A 9598-nucleotide genomic window follows, 5' to 3' on the forward strand; every position below is an offset into this window, starting at 1 on the left:
TGGTCAGCGATCTAACAGTTCCACAGTTCCTCTCCAACACATATTCTGAGTCACACCTTTAATAAATGTTTGCTATTACTTTTTTTTTTTGGCTATTACTTTTACTATTTTTCCAGGCTGCCAGAAGACGGAGCTTCTGAATTCCTCTGGGGCGGCCCTCCCAGTTCACCTCAGAGGGAAACAGGCTGGGGCGGGTCTCGGATTCCAGCCTGGCGGCTGGAGCCACCGCGCACCGCACCCCCTCCCCGCCTCCCCGCCCCCGGCTGCCCTCCGGGCAGCTCCTTATCTGCCAAGGAGCTCCCCAGCTAGGTCTGGTTCAAATGTTGCCTTCAGAGCTCCAGGGAGCTGGGTGTGTCTTCCGTGCTTTACAAAATCGAAGGAAAACAAACAAAAAAAGCCTGGGCGAATCTCCTAGCCCAGGTAGCAAGCCGGCTGGGCGCGAGACTCACCTTAGAAGCGCGCCGCGGGCGGAGCGGAGGCGGGAACCACGCGAGGCGCCGCGCTGGGAGCGAGAAAGAGGCGGAGCCCGAGGCGCAGGCCCCGCCCCGCCCCTCCCCCGGCCGGGCGGGGCCACCGCCGTCCTCCGCGGCAACCGCCCTCCCCACCCAGCTGAACCTTAGAGGCCCCAGGCGCCGCCCACCCGGGCGCTGGCCCACGTCCTCCCACTCCGAGGGAGGCAGCCCCTGACCTGGCTGTTAGCCACTTGCTGGGTGGCCTTGGGCGGGTTGCCTCCAGTCTCTGGGCCTCAGTTTTTCTCATCTAATAGAAGACGCTGGACTCGATTTCTCCAGGGTCCCTCCTTGGAGCGGTGCAATGACCTACCTGAAAGGCTTCCCTCCCCCGTAGCCTTCAGGTGGACCCTGAGTTATCTCGGATGGTATTTATGGGTTCTGCATCCTTGGGGGCAGAACTGTTCAGTGCATCTGTGCTTCTCAGCAGAGGTCTGCACGCTTTTTCTATGAAGGGCCAGATAATAAATATTTCAGGCTTTCTAGGCCATACGCTCTCTGTCACAACTCTTCAACTCTGCCCTTGTAGCAAAAGCAGCCAAGGACGATATAAACTAATGAACGGGGCTGTGTTCCCATAAGACTTTGTTTATGGCAGCTGATTTGAATTTCTTATAATTCTCAGGCATCAAGAAAATTTGATTCCTCTTTTTATATATATGTTTTTCTTTCACTTAAAAACACAGAAAGCATTCCTTGCCTAGCAGGCTGCACTCAATCAGGCTGCTTGCCCACAGGCGACAGTTTGCAACCCCTGGTTTATGGCCCAGGCTTTGTAATGTGGGCTTTGGGGCTGGTTCCTCCTCTGCAAAATACTGACAAACTTCAGTACGGTTGTGGAGATGAAGTCAGACCACAGATAAAGCTACTGCATAATTGATGTTATTCTCCGTGTTGAAGCTGGTATGTGTCCCGAGCAGAAGATGGGGACTTAGAGGTCAGAATGGTGTCTTGTTGGGCCCCGCACTCCCCACCGCCCACCCCCATTTCCTGAGTGCTTACTACGTGGATAAGCACTGTAATAACTGTTCAACACGCAAATCTCATTCAATCATCTCAGGGCTAGGAGACAATTCTGTCTAAGATAAGGTAAGGAGTCCCCCAAGAAAGAATCAGGCATGGCCTTCTTAACAAAAGAGAAGCCATTGTTGGCCCAACTCATTCTGTGGTCTAAGCCTGACCACAAAGCTTGCCCTTGAACTGGTCTCAGTAATCAATGATCTTAAGGAATGCAGGAACAAAGGAAAAGCTGTCAAGAGACAGTAGTTCAGATAAAAGAGTCCTAATTCCTCCTCAAAGGATATACCTAACATTCTGATACTTTGGGTTTGTAGGAACTAAGGCCCCACCCAGGTGCTGGATGGAATGGTGATGTTGGCCCTCATGATTTCAATCAACTAAAGCTTGGACTCTGTCAGCCACCCAAGCCCCTTCATGAATATGCAGAATATGCTTAAAACTTCCCTAATTTTGCTGTTTGGAGAGACACTGGGAAAAATCCCGTGTTCTACTTACTTGGTGCAAGTAATAAATCCTTCCTTTACCCATTCTTTGACTTGGTTGTGTCTTTTGGCTTGACATCCACCAGGAGACGAATCCAGTTTTTAGGTAACACAATGACATACTCCCATGTTACAGGTAAGGAGACTGAGGCCCAGAGCCCAGATGTGAACTGGGTGTTAGGTCAGCCTCCAGAACCCCTTTTCTGTCTCTTTGTTTTTAGCTGTTTAGTCTGGCACTATGACCTCAGACAAAACAGTTTATTTTTCTAGACATCTTTAAACTTTTTGATCAAGGGATAAGAATTAATACTGTCTATATGCCACTGTCATTTTGCTCCCATTTCTCAGAAAAGAAAACTGAGACTTGAAGAGGTTGAAGATTGAAATCTGGGCCTGTCTGACCCCCAAATGAGTCCTTTCGACTGAGAACAGCTTCTGCCTAACTGGTTGCACAGGCCCCAAGGGGCTGTCTAGGTCTCCTCCCCGCCCTTCCCCTGTGTCCAGTATGTTGGCAAGTGGTTTTGATTCATCCTCGAAAATATATCCTGAATCTATCATTTGGGATAGGGACAAAAGCTTCTTTGGGGCTACTTTGATCTTTTAAAAGTGCTGATCAAAGGAAAAATAAAAAAGGTGCTGATCAGATCTTGCCACACACCCCTTCTTAGAACCTTGGAAGCTTTCCTAGCTGACGTGGAATAAAATCCCAAACCTTACTTTTCCCACAGGGTACTGTGCCATCTAGCCCCTGCCCATCTCTCTCCGCTGTCCCCCATTTATGGCCTCACTGCCTTTGCTGCAGCCTCCGTAGCCTCCTTGATCTTCCTCTAACTCACCAGAGCACCACGTTCCCTGCCCTCACCTGACCTCTTGCCCTTCCTGCAGGTCTTCATATGGGCGATGGGAGTGATGCCTCCCCACCCAGGCTTCTCTGCTCCCCCCCCCCCCCCCCACTTCTTATCACAAGCCCTGTTTCCTCTGTCGAGCAGTCCTGGCTACCTGTTAGTCTGCACAAATGGTTTCTCCCACAGGGGAATGTAAACCTCATTCCAGCAGGAATCATGTTTGCTCACTCTCTCCTAAATGCCCAGTGCTTAGCCTGGGTCTGACACAGAGTAGATGCTCAACAGGTATCTTGTGAGCTAATGAATCACTGTGCCTGGATCTCTGTCCTATCTGTGGGAGATCATGAACTTGACCCAGAACCATTTAACAGACGACAAGCCCTGCCATGTGCCTGGCCCTGTGCCAGCCAGCGGAGCAGCCACAAAGATATGCCCCATCCTGGGCTGAGCGGACACCCTGGCCCCGCAGGCAGAGATGTATGCACACACAGTAAGGCCAGACAAGGTAGATGTGTCCAGGTTCTGCTGAAAGCTGTCTGGGCTCAAAGGTAGCTGGAGATGATGCCATGTGGCTCCTGAATCCTACAAGAAATCCTCATTGTCTCTGTACCAGAGCTCACCCAGAGCTCACCTCTCACCCAGAGCTCCTTCTGCCTAGACTCTCCTTCTCCCCTGAAGCCCCAACCCTCCCTGGCTCTGATTTATTCTTCATCTAGTTTCCATCCACATCCCTTCCTCCAGGAGGCCTCCCTGATCCCCCAAGTCCCATCTGGATGATATTTCTTTTCTTTCTTTTTTTAATTTTATTTATTTTTAGTGGAGGTACCGGGGACTGAACCCAGGACCACGTGCATGCTAAGCACGCACTCTACCACTGAGCTATACCTCCCCCTGGACGGTATTTCTTTAGTTGATTCCACTCCTAGCACTTGTCACTTTGCCTGTCAGCCTGTTTCCCTGCCTGTCCCTCCACCTCCCTGCCCCCCACCCCCACCCCACAGGGCCAGTTGTTCCAGGGAAGTGGGGACCTTGACCAGCACCCATTGCAGTGCTAAGCACAAAGTAGGAGCTCGAAAAATATTTGCTTCCTGAGTGAACAAATACATGAACAGAGGACTTCCTCGGAAGGCAGAATTTCATCTTTCTTGGCCAGGGCAAGAGCCTCCCCACGCCCCCACAGCCATGGCCATTCTGTGTTGGCAGCTGGCCTGGCACCTCCACCCCACCCTAGGGGCTCTAGTGCCAAGCCCCAAACAGATTCCTTTTCTTTTTAGTTTTTTCTTTACTAAGTCTATGATGGTACACGTTTCAGGAGTTACAGAGGGGTATGTGCTGACACGTCTCCCTCCGTCTACTTCTCAGAGGGCCTCCTCTTTGTGGTACCTGCCCCAGGAAGGCCTGCAGCTGCGTTTCCAGGCCAGGGGCCCACTCCCTGCTGGAAGGGAGAGAGTCAGCTCTGGCATTATTGGCCTCACTCCGTAGCCAGGTGAGGCAGAGATGATGGAGAGGAGATGCGGGCCAGGATGCCTCAGCCCAGGTTGGAAGATCCCCAGGTTCCAGAGAAGCTGGGGAAGCCCCTGCAGAGAGAACACACAGTGCCCGCTGTTCCCTATTGCAGGGTCTCTGTTGGGCCTGCTGGCCAAACAGCCTGAGATGCCAGAAGGCTTGACAAAGGATGGGGAGAGGTCCGGGCCCTCAGTTGGAGGGATGTCACGCTAAGGTGGGACCTGGAGAAGGGACACTCCCAATCTGGCTCATTCTGCCAGTTCTAGCTTCAATCCATCCCCAAAAAGGCCCTCTCTGCCCAAACACATGAATCTAGGTAACACTAGATTAAAACAAATGCCAGGAGCACCCAGAAGGTAAACCTGCTGGGGTTGTGGGGAAGAGGAACAGCTAGTTCCCTAATCCCAGGGCTTTCTGGACCACTGGTGTACCATGGAGCCTCAGGTCTTGTGTGTTTGTTCTTTAATGCAGGATTGAGAACTCCATTTTTCAGCTACCAATGAGTTGCAAGAGGTGTGGAGGGGCAAGAAAGCTCCCGGTCAAATTCAATTTCCTATTTCCCATCCTACGACAGGGACGGCAGACATTCCCATTCACAGCCACTCCCACACCCCTTCCTGGTCCAGACTTCATTAGCTAATTATGGTATCTTGTCTGCTAAGCAGCATCCCTGGCCTCCGCCCAGTAGAGGCTGGTGGTACCTTTCCCCCAGTTATGATAACCAAAAATGTTCCCAGACAGTGACGCATGACCCAAGGAAATAAAACTGCCTCCAGTTGAGAACCACGGGTCTAAGGGGAAATGCTGCAGGAGCTAAGAGGGTGGCGTGGCGTGGCGGCAGCGGGAACAGGAGGTGGGATGTGGAAGGCAGCAAAGCCTGCCTCCCCCTCCTGGTAAAACTCCACAGTCAGCTCCTCTTGCTTGCTCCCTGGAGACCCTTTGTCTTTGCTGGAGGCTTCCTTCTGATAAGGCTGCAGTAAACTGCGCACGTGTTTGTGTGTGTGTGTGTGTGTGTGTGTGTGCGCGCGCGCGCGTGTGTGTAGGTGGGGGCAAGGAGAAGGAGAGGGAAGGGAGAGAAGGAGGGAGAGACTGGGAGCAGAATGAGAGAGAGACTGCAGGTGCAGGGGGAGAGAAGAGAGCTGTGCCGGCTGGAAGCGCCTCTGGCCCCAGGTCCTCAGCCTCTGAGCACACCAAGACACAGCCCTGTGGGCTTCTGGCCATGAGTCCTTTGCCCCGCTCTGAATGACCCCAGGGAGATGACTCAGTGGCCATACCCAGGCTGGAAGGGGTGTGAGGGGTGTGGTACCGACCTGGTCTTGGCTCCCCCAACTCCCAGACAGTCCCCCAGCAGGTCCAGTCCACCACGCTTCTCAGATTCATCAGAACCCCATTCTCCCCGCCCTGGTTTGGCATCATCTCTTTGTATCTGGAGACCTGGAGTCACCTCTTGGCTGCCCCCTGCTTCCACCCTCACCCTTCCTATCCTTTATTCCCCAGCAGGCAGAGGAATGACCTAGTAACACTGCCCATCAGATCATGCCATCCTTGCCGGAAGCCCTCTGATGACTTCCTCGGCCCCCGGAGTCAAATCCAGACCCCTGACATGCCTTCAAGTTTACATGGTCCTCATCCCCCTAACTTTTACCTGAAGTTCCCCTGCCTGCTCCCCCCAGGTCCCGTGTCCTCAGCATGAAAGTGCCCTTTGCCAGACAGGCCTCCTCAGAAACTGGCACCTCGTCCTGTTGTGGGGTCTTCACAACACTTCTGAGCACACGGATGACCTTGTTTCTTTGTTGTCTGCCTCTCGTGGCCTGGAATCTCAGTTCCTTGCCCGTCTCTAATGTCTTTATCCCCAGGGCGCATGTGGGTGGCACACAGTAGGAGCTCCATAAATACTTACGGAATAGACAGACCAGCGGACGGCGAGATGGTCTCAGCTGCCCCTCTCCACACTGCGGCTCTGGGGCTCCTCACAGGCTTTGAGGCCTTTGGCTCAGCCAGGCTCATGGGCAAGGCCGGCTCAGCCCGCGGTGATGGGGCAGCAGGCGCGGACCGGACAGCCCTGGGAAGGCGAAAGTGGTCACCAGAGGCAAATGCAAGGATGTTTCAGGTCACAGTGGGGAGGACCCTTGGACGGATTTCCTCATGATGACCCCATGGTTTCAAGAGTCCTTTCCCTCCTTTCAGCAGTCTCTTTGTGCCACTTTTTGAGAGCGCCTCGTTGTTACTATTATTCAGCTGCCGTATCTCTGAGGAAGAAAACTCCTGGGAGTAGTGGCAGGCCGGCCTGCGCCCAGAGACGCCCAGAGACGCCCAGAGACGCCCAGAGCCGATCGCGGGGAAGGAGTCGCCCCTCCTGCCCTTGGCCCATCCGTCCCAGGCGCGGAGGGCGCCGCCAGAGGGCGCTGCAGGTCACTGCATCCAGGCGCACCGGCAGCCGGAGGTAGGTGGGGCTGGGGTCTGCCGCCTGTCCCACCCGCTGGGGCTTCTCTCCCCCTCTCCCTTTCTCTCGGTCCATCTCCCTTTTCCTCTCCCTCTCCCTCTCTCTCTCATTCAGGCCTTCCTGCAAGAAGTGGGGCTGGACATGGCCTTCTTTGTGGAGGGGGCTCCGCATCCCCACCCCCAGCCAGTTCCTCTCCAAGCCCGTCACTGCGCAGCCACAGGCCACGTGACCTTCTGAGATGGAAAAGGCTTAGTCGGGGTCTCACTGCCTTACCTCGCTGAGGGGTAAGCTGAGGCAGTGAAGCACTGTTAAGCCTGGATCCTATCCTGACTCTGTCCCTTATGTGCTGGACCACCTCGAGTGGGTTCCCTAACCTCTCTGAGCTCAGGCTGCAGACTGGCCAGCCTCTCAGGGCTATGGGGTGACACAGGCAACGTGCTCAGCACTGCGCCTGGTGTCTGGTGTTAGCCGTTATCATTATGCAAATAGCCTGCCCAAAGCCACCTGTCAAGCCAAGGTGGCAAACCTGGGCCCAGATCACCTAATACTCAGGTCCCTACTCTTGCTGCTGTAGTGGGCAGAGGCCACCTCTGGCTGCGCCCTTATTTGGAGGAGAGGTCTGTGTAACCAGCTGATGTCACAGGACTGTCCCCAGATGCCTCGCCAGTGTTTTGTGCTGTAGGCTTCCCTTGGGAATGGCCCCGCCCTTCCTCCTGGCCTGGCCACGCCTGCGCTCCCTTCAAGCCCCGCCCAGAGCTAGGGAGAGCAGGAGGTGGTCTCCGATGAACCCTCACGGAGGATAGTCGGCCAGGATCTATCACATGCTCTGTCCCGACATTCTACTTCAGGAAATTGAGTCCTACACATGGCATCTTACAGACGCGAAGTAAGATAACGCACAACATTTTTTGTTTGTAATAACACTAGATCGGACGTAACCTGAACGCCCCTTCAGTAGATGCCTGGTTAAATACGTTACGGTGGAGTCATAGAATGAAATACAAGACAGCTGCAAAAAACGATGAGGGCCTCTTTGGTATCAACACGAAACATTCTCAAGCTATATTCAATAAAAATATCCAAGTGTGACGAAGTGGGGAAATACAGATACAAATATAAATATATACATACTTGCATGTACATGCATCCTGTTGCTCTGAAGGACACATATGAAACTGATGGTTTTGCTTCCCCGGGGTGGGGGTGGGGGGATGGGGTGGTTGGAGGCCTGGGTGTGAGGGGAGATTTTTCTTTGTAGCCCCTTTTGTTACTCTTAAATACTGAAATATGTGAACGTGTTACCTGCTTTGAAAATTAATTTTAAAACTGCTTTTAATGAAAGGAAATGGTGGCCAAAGAAAAATTATATAACATGATATGATGATACGATGTGATGTATTTGGGTTGGAGAGAATCCAGCTGGGTTTCCACCTCCCCTCTCCATCCCCCTCTTCGTCAGTCTTCCTCCCCTCCCTCCTCCCTCTCTTCAGGGAGCTGCCTTTTCTGGACCAGTTCACACAGTGAGCTGCCTCTGAGCTCACCCATTTGTTATCTCTTTACTCTGAACTCACCCATTTGTCATCTATGTATTCCATGAAGGAGATGTGACTTGTTGGCTGCACAGAAGAGGGGACCTGACTGAGCCTCTGGGGTTGGAAAGATTTTTCTGAAGAAGTGACTTTTTTCCATTTATTCTTTTTTTAAAAATAAATTTTATTAATTTTATTATTTGGGGGGGTAATTAGGTTTATTTACTTATTTATAGGAGGTACCAGGGAATTGAACCCAGGACTTTGTACATGCTAAGCATGCATTCTACCACTTGAGCTATATTCTCCCCTCCCTTTCCATTTATTCTTTAACAATCTCTTAAAAATCTCACACACAAAGAATTCAAACACACAAAAACAGAGAGACCCCCATGCACCCATCCCCCTGCTCCCACCACTAGCGAAGTGGCTCATCCTGACTTGTGTCTGCCCCACCCAATTATTTTGAAACAAACCTCGGGCATCTTATTATTTCATATGTAAATACTTCATTATGTATCCCTAAAGGAGAAGGATTCTTTAAAAAGAAGAGAATCATAACACCATTATCATGCCCTTAGGCGAGGGAGTGACATTTAAGTTGAGAGCAGGCCAAGGAAGTGCAAAGGCCCGAGGCAGAGGGGGCACGTATATAAGTCTATTCAGGGAATAAAGAGGAGGCCCATGTGGCTGACGCAAAGGAGACAAGGGTGGTGGGCAGCAGCCAGCCCCTCTGGGCCTTTGTGAGTCGCAGTAAGGAGTCTGGCTTTGAACTTTATCCCCATGGGACTGAGAAGCCCGGAATGGCTTTAGTCAATGTTGAGAGAGGATCTGGTGGGCTTTGAGAAAAACAGCTCCAGCTGAAGACCTGGGCCTCCCATCGAGCCTGAACTGTGCTTTCCTTGGAGGCTGTGTCTTGTAGGTTGAGTAGTTGTTTATCTCCTGCAAGATGTTTTAGCATCCGTGTTCCGGTCTGGTGCCAGGAACTCTAGAATCAGGCCAATTGGAGTTCAGATCCCACCTCTGCTCCTTGCAAAGGGTGTGACTGTGGGGAAATCTCCCTCCTTTTCCAAGCATCCTTTCCCTCATCTGTAGAAAGGCCCACGGAGTCCGTGCTTCAGAGCTCTCTGGGGAGACAGAGTAAAACTGCACGGAGGAGTCACTGCAACACGCCTTTCCCTCCCTGCTTCCCGCCCTGCCATATTTTCTTTACTGGGAAACACGCTGCAGAGAGTGAAAGAGAAGCCAAGGGCTCAGGGCTACC

General features: G+C 52.4%; 1 long non-coding RNA gene across 2 annotated transcripts in view; it reads right to left on the minus strand.

Annotated features, from left to right (window-relative positions):
• Positions 1-499, minus strand: part of LOC135321081 (uncharacterized) — a 52004-nt gene extending 51505 nt beyond the window's left edge. For both annotated transcript variants that reach the window (XR_010380506.1, XR_010380505.1), the window contains exon 1: positions 450-499. This is a non-coding gene — a long non-coding RNA (uncharacterized LOC135321081). The remainder of the gene's footprint in view (positions 1-449) is intronic.
• Between the last annotated feature and the right edge of the window lie 9099 nt (positions 500-9598).

The sequence above is a fragment of the Camelus dromedarius genome, chromosome 3 (genome assembly GCF_036321535.1).
Source record: "Camelus dromedarius isolate mCamDro1 chromosome 3, mCamDro1.pat, whole genome shotgun sequence".
Classification (NCBI taxonomy): Eukaryota; Metazoa; Chordata; class Mammalia; order Artiodactyla; family Camelidae; genus Camelus; species Camelus dromedarius.